Below are 13,287 nucleotides of genomic sequence, written 5' to 3'. Positions count from 1 at the left end.
CGTGACAGGAATATGTTGTCGAACCACCTAACTTGTACACTTGGCGAATGGGTAAAAAGATTCTTCTACCTTGACGATTTAGGTTTTCTTGTGGATGTGATAATCACTTCCAAAAAGTGATGAAAACATAAGAGTCTGTCACATAAACTGCAACAAATGAATACAACAGTTTCACAGTCGCACAGTTTTCCCTGTGCTCTGTCAAAACATATGTTTTTAACGTTTTCAAATTTTTCCACGTGTAGACCGTCAAATCCTGCATATGTCCAAGCAAATCTGAACATGTCCTGGAATTTTGTAGAGCGAAGTTGTTTATGTGTGAGTGCCTGAACTTCGACAATTGTCTGAAAATAAAAAATTAAACTTTTCACTCGAGGGTAGACCTGAGCCAAGGACCTCTCGTTGCGCAGCTGCTCACGCTAACCACGGGACCAAGGCGCTCCTGAGCTCACAGTTTCCTTGACGTCAACTATCTTGCACATGGACTACCCAGTCCCTAAGCTTACACACTACTTAGCCTAAATTATCCTAAGGACAAACACACACACCCATTCTCGAGGGAGGACTCGAACCTCCGCCGGGACCAGCCGCACAGTCCATGACTGCAGCGCTTCAGACCGCTCGGCTAATCCCGTGCGGCGCTAATTTATTAAAGGTGTTTATTGCAACTAAAATCTGCTATCCTATATGCTGAAAAAACTTTTTTTTTCATATAAATACGGTTTCTATGACTACGGCTCGAATGCGTAACTTTTTTTTTCTTAGGCTTCTTTGTCTCAATCGGAAAAATCAGAACCCTTATAGGATCACTATGAAACAAGATTTCACAGTGCAACTAAAGCAAAAAGAAACAGAAAATTGTTAATTTGTTATTATATCACACGAAAACAATTTTTTGTCATTTGTTATCCCACTGTCTGTTAAGGCCTCTTTCTGTCATTGGCGGGTAGACGTATAAAGTTGAAATTTGTGACATACTAGGGTCGACGGTCTCTTGGCAGTGTTATACATGTAAACTTCTAAGTTAATTCGATCAAAAGATACGATCATTTATGTCACATGTTTTGATACAAACTCACCCATCAAAACCAATGCGTTACTTCCCTTTGGCCTAGAACCGTCAAAATTTGGCAAGAAGTAATGTTGCATAATACTAGTAAAGGAAAAAAATCGATTATTTGTAATTTTATCACCAAAAGTACTTCTTTTGTCACTTGTAATCAGGCTTCAGGCTTAATATTAAGACATTCTCGAAAGTCTTGAAATTTCTGTGATGCATATCTTGCCAGTATCAATGTCGATAACATGCAAAAATCACTGAGATTCTCGATTTCTGGGATGGGTGAACAGTACATAAAAATAATTAAATTTGTAAGGAACCTTCAGAGTGATAGCTATACGACACCTAGACAATATTTAATTGTTTGGCATGCTTTCGTTAAGGATAAGAATCTTCTTGTATCCACCAGGTAAACCACACACATAAAGCTTTCATCATCACTGTGATATTGCCCTTGTTCCTATTCATTGTTCTGCAGCGTTGTGTCCCAGTAGGAAATGCTGTTTCGAGGTTCTGTTGAGGCCTTCACGGCAACCACAGCCCCTACCTCATTGTACTTCACCCTCAACAGCAGTCCCCTATTTTAGTATGCTTCTTCATTTTCCCAGTTCTGAGTTTTTTGTAATACCTTTATCCTACATCTTATCTCTGAAACAGAATTTTCAACATATCACTGAAATTCTTTTGTTGATCTTTTCTCTTCTACATTTTGTAATTCCTCTGTTGTACCTATTCTCTCTATTCTTGTACATCGTCAGTTCCCATTTTATTTGTAACGTATTTGATGCAAAACCCAAATATTCATAATATTTCATTATTCTTTTCGATGGAAAAATAACTTCTGGAATGAATGTCGTATTCAGTGTAACTTCTCTTCCACAACTCTGTTTCATGACCGTCTGCGCTATCTAGGCGTGGCCTACGACCTTCTAGCACACTTAAACTAACTTCCTTCAGCCTTTGCCGGCCGCAGTGGCTGAGCAGTTCTAGGCGCTTCAGTCTGGAACCGCGCGACCGCTACGGTCGCAGGTTCGACTCCTGCCTCGGGTATGGATGTGTGTGATGTCCTTAGGTTAGTTAGGTTTAAGTAGTTCTAAGCTCCAGGGGGCTGATGACCTCGGATGTTAAGTCCCACAGTGCTCAAAGGTATTTGAATCATTTGCTTCTGCCATCTAAACTACAGTTCTCCTGCATACCTTACGGGAATAACACTCCTGGAAGAAGTATCCTAGCTTCCAGGAATACTAACCCATCAAGGTATATAGGAGAACGTCGGGTAGCACTTAAATAGCTCACTGGGGAAGAGCAATGTCAGTCTAAGACAAGTTTCCGGGTTCGTGCCGAACCGCTACATAGTTGTCATATCACAGCTGTATCGATTCTTAAATGCTTACCCCGGTGGTTCCTTTTTAATAGCGCTCTGTAACACCTGGCAGGCCTAGTGGTTGAGGGCTGATGTTGGATGTTGAATAATGAATCACCTCGGGCTGCGCACAGAGAGTGGAATTATTGTCCGTAGTAAACAAAACGAGGAGCGAGCGGCGGCGAGCTGAGTCAGGCGGTGTCTTCCTGTCGGTTCTTCCGCTGGCGTCAGCCGCGCAACTAATCAGAGGCCTGCCGAGGACGAGGAATTCGCTTTCGAGGGCGTCTCGTCCGGTGACCGACCCCTGCTGATGACACGAGGCCTATATTTGCGTGTCCGGGGGAACGGGTTGGCCGCAGCAAGGCTCAGTCATGCTTAACCGTGTTTGGTGCTTCCGCCGGTGTCCTTGTCCCCGCCCACGCTTCCTGGAGACCGCAGGACAGGCCCACTACGTGTCCTGGATTACCGTGCCACAAAATGAGAAGATGACATTGTAGAAATGTGGTAAAATGTAAACGCTATGTATTATCTCCGCGAAATTCCGCCCGAACAGGCCTCTGAAGCCCCAACGTTACCGACCAACCGCTGTGTCATCCTCAACTGATAGGCATCATTGGATGCGAATATGGAGGGGTACGTCGTCAGCACACCACTCTTCCGATCCTTGTCATCTTTCATGACCGGAGCTTCTACTTCGCAGTCAAGTACCTCCTCACAACGGCTGACCGCAACCCGCTTGCCAACAGTACTCGGCGGACCCGGACGTCACCCATCCAAGTGCTGGCCAAGACCAACACTGCTTAATTTCAGTGATATGACGGGAACAGATGATAATTACTCGGTTTTGATCTTCAAAACCAACACGATCTTCGAAAACATTTTCAATTCACCGTGAACCTACCAAACATGATGAACTCGTACTCGTTTGAAGCAAATTGGCGTAGTGAATACAGCACTAGACTCGCATTCGAGAAGAATGGCGATCAAATCCCAACATGTCAATCCAGATTTCGCATTCATGTTTCGTGTAGTGCCTCTAAATCGATTAACCTGTACGTATTACGTTGTCGATAGTCATCTCTGAATCTGTCTCTCCTAGGAATTAGATTATCTGAATTCAGCATATCTATGCTGTCATTAACACTTGATATGGCCTGGTCATATGGTTCTAGGACGATGTTTTCGTTGATAGATTGAAATGTAGATTATTTCACGTATGGCTACACATATGGAACGACGTTACGATGCGTGTCACATCACACACGACTTACTGCAAAGTGCTTACGTACGAGGCGTGTTTTTTTAAGTAAGTACCGTTTTGCCAAAACGAGGCCGCAGCGCTGCAGTCTGGAAAGGACCCTGTCTAGGTTAGTGATTAGGATAATTAAATGATAGGACAGTTCTGGTAAAAGTTAAGTTGTTATTCAACAGTCGGGAACAAAAGTAACACTGGTCCACACGAATAAAGTACTAAAAGTTTCAACCTGTTCGTGTCGATGCGGCGGTTGGCGGGCGGCGAGATGGCGAGGCGCACAGCACACATACAATCACAGCTATAGCTCTTGATGTATCGGCACTTTGCTTCTTCTTAGCGTCGCAATCCTTTTCCATTTAGTGCCTATAGAATATACCCATGCTGTATAGTCGTCGGAAATGGCACATCCGAGGCTCAATGAAATCACGTTTTCCAGGAGAGCCTCCTCGATCCAGAACGTGTTACTCAGACCGATGCCCAACTCCGACTACTACTGCTGATCCCGTTATGCCGTGCCGCGCCCGTGTGCATTTTCCCGCGCTCGCCTGGCATCAACCTTTTACCGCTCCCCTACAGACAGGGTATTCACCAAAGGTTTTGCATTCTACATATCCTAATACATTGCCTACGTATGGACCAGGCGCACAATTACAATTTTAACATCTTACAACAGTTTCAACATTTCGTACATTTCCATTTTGTTATAATATTGCTTGCAATTTGACGTAAACATTAATATTCACATCGAAAATTGGTCACAGTTCGTTTAACATCATGGCATGAAAAGAAAAAGAAATGAAATCAGAACATCGATTACACTAATTTAACGAAAATCAGAAGAAAAAAAATTATTATGTGTACAGTTGTTGTTACACATGCCCGAGGCAGGATTCGAACCTGCGACCGTAGCGGTCACGCGGTTCCAAGCTGAAGCGCCTAGAACCGCACGGCCTCTGTTTATTTCGTAGAGTCAGCAGCAGACAGAGGCCAGTGCAGTTTCATCTGTACTTGAAGAGTGATGTGTGTGAGCAGCAGTAGCAGAAACTAGTAGTATATTCAGTTTTTCGTATTAGTTCCGCAGGTTTAATTCAAATTACTTTGTATGTCTGTGTGCTTGCGTGGTGAAATTTTTCGGATCCTGGCGTATTTTCGAATTAGAAAGGGGTAATATCAAATTTTAATAACGGTAGAGTGTAACATCGCATTAGGCGCTCAGTCCGGAACCGCGCGACTGCTACGGTCGCCGATTCGAATCCTGCCTCGGGCATGGATGTGTGTGATGTCCTTAGGTTAGTTAGGTTTAAGTAGTTCTAAGTTCTAGGGGACTGATGACCACAGATGTTAAGTCCCATAGTGCTCAGAGCCATTTTTTTTGTAACATCGCGTAGGCGGTTGTCATTTGTACTAAGACAAGGGTAGGATCGCATTGTAATATCTGCATAGTGGCGTACTCGTGATCAAATAAAATTGTTCAAATGGCTCTGAGCACTATGGGACTCAACATCTGTGGTCATAAGTCCCCTAGAACTTAGAACTACTTAAACCTAACTAACCTAAGGACATCACACACATCCATGCCCGAGGCAGGATTCGAACCTGCGACCGTAGCAGTCGCGCGGTTCCTGACTGAGCGCCTAGAACCGCTAGACCACCGCGGCTGACGTACTCGTGGTCATTTGATTGCTTGGTTCGTAAGTAATTGTTCATATATCGCAGCTCAATCTGGCGCTGGTGACGAACCGTGCAGTTGCATATTGCTGTTTTATTTGTCGCAAATCTATACGTCCAGATATTAGCAGTAAGATGGATAGGGTGTGTGCATGCTGTGTGCGGGCGCAGGAGGAACTGGCCGCGGTTCGCAAGCGGCTGAGCGTGCTGTTGGCCACGATCAGCCGCCTTCAGGCTGCTGCCTCGAGGTGCAGCGACGGCGGAGGGTCTGGCGCGTCGCTTGAGACACCCCAGATGTCGCTTGCTGCGTCCGCTGGCTCAGCCGCCGAGGCATCTTCTAGTGTACCCGGCGCGTTGGGGCCGCCCTCGCCCCAGGGTGAGTGGCGGACTGCAACGCGTTTGCGTCGCTCGAGGCGGAGGGTGAATGTGGAGACTGGCCGGCTGGCGTCGCCCGTACATCCTGTCAGTGGGCAGGTGGCCGCTCCTTCAGCAGGGCCCAAACAGGCACATGGGGGCAAAGGCTTCCTTGTTATTGGGAGCTCCAACGTTAGGCGGGTGATGGAGCCCCTTAGGGAAATAGCGTACAGGGCTGGAAAGGTCCAACGTGCACTAGGTTTGTCTGCTGGGGGGCCTCATCCAAGATGTGGAGGCGGCCTTGCCTGCGACTATCGAGCGTACGGGGTGCAGTCGTCTGCAGGTAGTTGCTCACGTCGGCACCAATGATGCCTGTCGCTTGGGTTCTGAGGCGATCCTCAGTTCGTACAGGTGGCTGGCGGATTTGGTGAAGACTGCTGGCCTCGCACGCGGGCTGCAAGCAAATCTCTCTATTTGCAGCATCGTTCTCAGAGTGGATCGGGGTCCTTAGGTTTGGAGCCCAGTGGACGGTCTCAACCAGAGGCTTCGTCGACTCCCTGACGGTCTTGGGTGCAGATTTCTAGACTTGCGCTGTTGGGTGGGGAATTGTAGAACGCCCCCAGATACGTCAGGGGTGCATTACACAAACGAAGCGGCTACTCGGGTAGCAGAGTACTTGTGGCGTGCACATGGGTTTTTTTAGGCTAGGCAGTAATGCGAGGTGTCCTGATGAACACTCACCAGTCGACGTGCAGGTAGATCAGGACGAGCTCAGTGTAAAGACACTTCAGCTGTCAAGATATTAGCAGTAAATTTTCAGAGTCTCCTGAATAAAGTTCCTGAATTTACTGCCCTCCAGGAAGCATGTGGCGAACAAATTATTCTTGGGACTGAGACCTGGCTGAACCCTGAGATAGGAAGTTCTGAAATATTTAGTGAGGGTTGGAACGTATATCGGAAAGACAGATTAGACACCGTAGGAGGTGGTGTCTTCATTGCAGTTGACAAAAATATGGTGTCTACTGAGGTCGAAGTAGAGTGTGATTGTGAAGTAATCTGGACACGTTTAACAGGGCTAGGAGAAATAAAGTTAATTGTTGGGTGTTATTACCGGCCACCAGGTTCCACCGTGATAGTTCTAGAATTATTCAAAGGGAGTCTACGCTCTGTGTCGCAGAAGTACCCGGACCATCGTATATTAGTCGGAGGCGACTTCAAACTACCTAGTATACACTGGGATGTCTATGGATTCATTACAGGTGGTACAGAAAAGCCGTCGTGTGAATTACTTTTGAACACATTATCCGAAAACTGTCTTGAGCAGTTAAATCGACAGCCAACGCGTAATGGAAATATTTTGGATCTGGTAGCTACGAATAGATCAGACCTCATCGACGGTGTCAGTGTTGAGACAGGGATTAGTGATCATGATGTTGTCATTACGACTATGGTTACAAAAGTTAAAAAGTCGGTCAAGAAGGCTAGGAGAGTATTCTTACTAGAAAGAGCAGATAAGGAGTTGTTAGCATCCCACTTCATTCACTTCCGGTACGATGGACGTGGAAGAATTATGGGCAACTTCTAAACACATTGTAAATGACGCATTGGACAAGTATGTGCCGAAAAAGTGGGTTACGGACGGTAAAGACCCACCGTGGTTTAACAGCGCGATTCGGAGAATGCTCAGGAAGCAAAGACAGTTGCACTCGCGGTACAAGAAAGATCGGGAGAATGAGGACAGGCAAAAAAGAGCGATGCGCGAAGCATACAACCATTACCAACGTCATACCTTAGCAAAAGATCTTGCTGAGAACCCAAGGAAATTCTGGTCTTACGTAAAATCGGTAAGCGGGTCGAAGGCTTCCATCCAGTCACTCACTGATTAGTCTGGCCTGGCAACGGAAGACAGCAAAACGAAATCTGAAATTTTAAATTTAGCATTTGAGAAATCTTTAACGCAGGAGGATCGTACAAACATACCGCCGTTCGAGTCTCGTACAGATTCTCGTATGAAGGACATGGTGATAGACATCCATGAGGTTGTGAAGCAGCTGAATGGGTTGAAAATAAATAAATCGTCAGGTGCTGATGGGATTCCAATTCGGTTTTACAGAGAGTACTCTACTGCATTGGCTCCTTACTTAGCTAGCATTTATCGCGAATCTCTTGCCCAACGTCAAGTCCCGAGCGACTGGAAAAAAGCGCAGGTGACGCCTGTATATTAGAAGGGTAGAAGGACGGATCCTAAAATTTACAGACCAATATCCTTAACGTCGGTTTGTTGCGGGATTCTCGAACATATTCTCAGTTCGAATATAATGAATTTCCTTGAGACAGAGAAGTTGCTATCCATGCATCAGCACGGCTTTAGAAAGCATCGCTCCTGCGAAACGCAACTCGCCCTTTTTTTAAATGATACTTTGCGAACCATGGGTGAAGGGTATCAGACGGATGCCATATTCTTAGACTTCCGGAAAGCGTTCGACTCGGTGCCCCACTGCAGACTCCTAACTAAGGTACGAGCATATGAGATTGGTTCTCAAATATGTGAGTGGCTGGAAGACTTCTTAAGTAATAGAACCCAGTACTTTGTCCTCGATGGTGAGCGTTCATCGGAGGTGAGGGTATAATCTGGAGTGCCCCAGGGAAGAGTGGTAGGTCCGCTGTTGTTTTCTATCTACTTAAATGATCTTTTGGATAGGGTGGATAACAATGTGCGGCTGTTTGCTGATGATGCTGTGGTGTACGGGAAGGTGTCGTCGTTGAGTGACTGTAGGAGAATGCAAGATGACTTGGACAGGATTTGTGATTGGTATAAAGAATGGCAGCTAACTATAAATATAGATAAATGTAAATTAATGCAGATGAATAGGAAAAAGAATCCCGTAATGTTTGAATACTCCATTAGTAGTGTAGCGCTCGACACAGTCACGTCGAATGAATATTTGGGTGTAACATTGCAGAGCGATATGAAGTGGGACAAGCATGTAATGGCAGTTGTGGGGAAGGCGGATAGTCGTCTTCGGTTCATTGGTAGAATTTTGGGAAGATGTGGTTCATCTGTAAAGGAGACCACTATAAAACATTAATACGACCTATTCTTGAGTACTGCTCGAGCGTTTGGGATCCCTATCACATCGGATTGAGGGAGGACATAGAAGCAATTCAGAGGCGGGCTGCTAGATTTGTTACTGGTAGATTTGATCATCGTGCGACGGAAATGCTTCAGGAACTCGGGTGGGAGTCTATAGAGGAAAGGAGGCGTTATTTTCGTGAATCGCTACTGAGGAAATTTAGAGAACCATCATTTGAGGCTGACTGCAGTACAATTTTACTGCCGCCAACTTATATTTCGCGGAAAGACCACAAAGATAAGAGAGATTAGGGCTCGTACAGAGGCATATAGGCAGTCATTTTTCCCTCGTTCTGTTTGGGAGTGGAAGAAGGAGAGAAGATGCTAGTTGTGGTACAAGGTACCCTCCACCACGCACCGTATGGTGGATTGCGGAGTATGTATGTAGATGTAGATGTAGATGTGATGTTCTTAGCATGGACTGGTGACGGAATACAAATGGCGCTTTCCAACTGTATGGGGCGGTGGCAGGCAGTGTGATCAACCTCCGGAAATCACGCTACGTGGAGGTGGGACGAGGCATGTCTGCAGAACTGGATGTACCCCTGACATAGGCCCCAATGCTCAGATGTTTAGGGACATCGCTCCATCGACAAATACAACGTACAGGCGACCTTTACGTATCTTAAGGTCTTATGACGACAAATTCAGATCGTTGGACATTCTGCAACGCGCTCACTACGTCAGTATGTACATGGCTTCTCACCTTAACCGTTACGTCCACTTATTACCGATGACAGACACGATGGCTTCCAGGATGCAGGCAGTGTTTGTACACTTGGTGAACGCTGGTGCCGTTCTTAAGATCCGTTTTGTTACTCTTATTTCACCCTTCCACAAAGGAGGTATTGGACGCACTCACTGTACCTTCGCTCAATGCGGAGACCCTGGCTTTCACCAACAGACAGTCTTCTTGGCATCCTGACGGCAGAGTTGGCCCCGCACACGTTGTGCCCACCGGTACCTGTAAGACATTTATCGCTCTTGCTCTCACATATTAGGACTTTTCGTAGAGCACAGCTATATGTTGGGGGTTATACCGGAGACACGGAAGATTTGTTATAGCGTTCTCTAACGCTGGAATCCGGCTACCAACGTTGTACGACGCCAACCCACGGTCGACTGGACTCTGGTTTGACGAGATATGCAAGCGCCCTTCCTGTCAACTTAAATGCGGTCGACGTGGTTTGTGGTCACCAACGAGAAATTTACGACCCAACGAAGGCTACTTGCCATTCACCTGACTGACGGCCGTATTTGTCCCCGTTGCGCGACGGTAGACACGTACGAACATAGACTGAACTGTTGCCCCGTACGCGAGTGCTGAAAATTGATCCGTCAGATACTAGCTTTCCTGCTACGCCGCCCCCATGTTTCGATTTTGGCCCTGGACTTCTTTCATCCCGGCACCGTCTATATCCCGATGACCCGGACGAATGCGGTCATCTGGGTACAAGGAATAGTGATACACTACATGTTCAGTGATGGCGAAAAGGATGTCCTCGATTTGTGGCAATACATGATCGGCCAGTTCCTGGTCTTAATAAACAGAACGGAATACCGGAACCTTTTTGCTAACTATTTGGGATCGTCTTTCATGGATCCACCACCCAGCTCGGGAGTGCCGGGTGTGAGAAGAAATTGACTTGCAGATGTGATGTTTCCATGATTCTTCTTTTCTTCTTTTGCTACCGCCTTTATCCCGCATTGTGCGCAGGGTCGGCAGGGTTATGTACGGATTTGGCATGGTGAATTTGAAGGGGTGGCCGGATGCCCTTCCTGCCGCCACCCCATACCCCCGGGTCGTAAATAGTGTACCCACCTGTCTGCGTCTAGTGTGAATCGTGAAATAGTGTGAATGTGTTTCAAATGTATGTGAGTCGTCTAACTGAGGGGGGAGGTGGGGACCAGCCTTTTATTCACCTAGTAGGATGTGGAAAACCACGTAAAAACCACATCCAGGCTGGCCGGCACACCGGGCGTCGTCGTTAATCCGCCGTGCGGATTCGATCCGGGGCCGGCGCGCCTACCCGAGTCCAGGAGGCAGCGCGTTAGCGTTCTCGGCTATCCTGGCGGGTGTGATGTTTCCATGATTCCCCTATGGCGACAGAAATAGTCTCTGACTCTGCAGCAGTCCCGGACGCTCCGACGGTTGATGAGCGGTGATGTTCACTGCAAAAGATTTCTGGGCGATGCATTTGTTTTAATTTTTTGTTCCGTTTCCGTCTACAAGAGAGAGAAGAAATGCAGTAATCGTTTTTGCCAGAAAGTAGACAAAACCTGTCTTTTTTTTCATTTAAAAATGAAAAGTAAGAAAAGTGGCTAACGCACCTACCAACAAAAACTAAGAAAAAAATGAAGAAAAGTTGGTAGAGCACTTGCCTGCGAAAGGCAAAGGTCCCACGTTCCAGTCTCGGTCCGTCACACAGTTTTAATCTGCCAGGAAGTTCCACTACAGTACTCGTTTGGCCGCGACTTCGCTCGATGATTTTAGAAATTCTGAAGAAATATTATGTAGGCCTACTCCTTCTGTCTTATTCGATCACAAATACTCAAAGCTCTCTTTCAACTACTTTTCTTTTGAGTCGGCAGTCTTCTGACTGACTTGATGAGGCTCGCCACGAACTTCTCTCTTGTGCCAAGAGACTTTTAAGATTTACTAAATAAACAACCCTTATGAACATGCTACATCTTTATTCCTCATGTCTTCATACTTGTTCCTCGACGTAGGCAACCAGAAGATGAACACATTTTCTATAGAAAAAATGTGTTCATCGCCAGGGCGACTTCTTCTAAAGAGAGACCAGTTTGTTGATACCGTCATTGTAAAAGGTCTGAATTTGCTGACGGAGCCACAACCTCATCTCTGCAAGCACCGCTTCACCAATGTCAAAGTGAAGTCCTCGAAGGTGTTATTTAAGTTTTGTAAATCGAAGGAAAATCGGATGGGTCTAAGTCGTGACTGTTGGAGGTTGATCGAAGACAGTGGAACCCAAGGTGTCTGGTAGTTGCAGATCTCGCAGCGCTCATGTGTGGTCTGGCATTGTCATAATGAAGGACAGAGCGTCCCAGCTACGAACTAACTCGATTACAGCATGACATAGTTATGTTAGACTGTCTTCTTACTCGTTACAATTCGGTGCAGCCTAACGGCAGAGGCCCGCAAATACGTAGACGTGAAGAATATGGATGTAGAATGTTAATAAAGTTTATTTATTTAGAAAACTTTAAGAGATTTCAAATGAGCAATTCGGAGGCATTACTTTTCAGTATGCCCTCCTATTTATTTCACTCGTAGATTAATTATATTGCAATACTGTCTTTCCCTGAAAATGTTTGTACTCTTTGTTTCGCCGAAAAATTGATGTCCATTCCTTTTCAACTGAACTGTGTAGTATGGCATTCAATACCACGATGTCTACAGCATGGGAAAGCATACGATCATTCTCGTAAACTGCTCTTACACGTTCCATGTCATATCCGTAATAAAACAAGATTTCTCGTTTTGTATGCAAGAGGACGCTGTATTTCACACAATAATTCGTCTTGATTTCATATCAAAACTGCAGTCTTGCTTATCTCCGAGCTCGAACCAGGTATATTCTGCAAAATGTACAGCAGTACTTCCTGGTAACTCGGTACTTTCTGAGTCCGCTGACTTTAACAATGCAAACGAAGTAAACGCACACAGGAATATATTACTTCTTACCTTACGGCAGAGTCACTTCCATGCCATACTCCCCAACAAAAACGACAGAAGGGGCATTAGTTGACCTGAACCATAGCTGGAAACAATATGGGAACAACATGGGAAACAGATTTCACTGATTTCTCAACTCTGACCTCACGAGAAAAGAAACTATAAATATACTGAGAGTAGGTCAAGGAGGATGCTCACACAGTGATTAATAAGAGCTTATTACGGATTAGGATGCGTTTTGAATTATAATATGAAATACGTCATTCTGTACAAGTGAGGAATCTTGTTTTATTATGTATATGACGTGAAAATATAAGTATGGGTGACAGGAGAAACAGAACTGAATAGTCATTAGCGCATTTTGCAGTAAACTATTACTTGAGAGTAGCGCAACAGGCAAAATCGCAATCGTAAATCGTCAAATATTTTTAGTAACGGACCAGGCAGAGGTATTGAAGAGAGAAAAATATAAAATATTCTTAAAACTAAGGAAGGCTTGAGTTTCAGGTCAGGACTTGGTTGTCAGAGGCAGATCTAGGATGGGGCACGAATGGAGAAGGAAATCTGCAAAAAGGTTCCGTGTGCTTGTGTTCGCCGATTTAGAGGAACAGAGTAAAATCTAATTCCAGGTAATAGCATTGGGAGTTGACCCCTCCCCCTACCGAATGCCAGTCCAGTGTTTTCAATTCATGGCCTTCTCGTCCGCCGTATTGGTGAAACGAGAAAAACTGTTAGCAAGATTCTCGCACAGAAA

The sequence above is a fragment of the Schistocerca nitens genome, chromosome 7 (assembly GCF_023898315.1).
Source record: "Schistocerca nitens isolate TAMUIC-IGC-003100 chromosome 7, iqSchNite1.1, whole genome shotgun sequence".
In the NCBI taxonomy this organism is placed as follows: Eukaryota; Metazoa; Arthropoda; class Insecta; order Orthoptera; family Acrididae; genus Schistocerca; species Schistocerca nitens.
The sequence above is the reverse complement of the archived record's forward strand: the minus strand, read 5'-3'. Positions refer to the sequence as shown.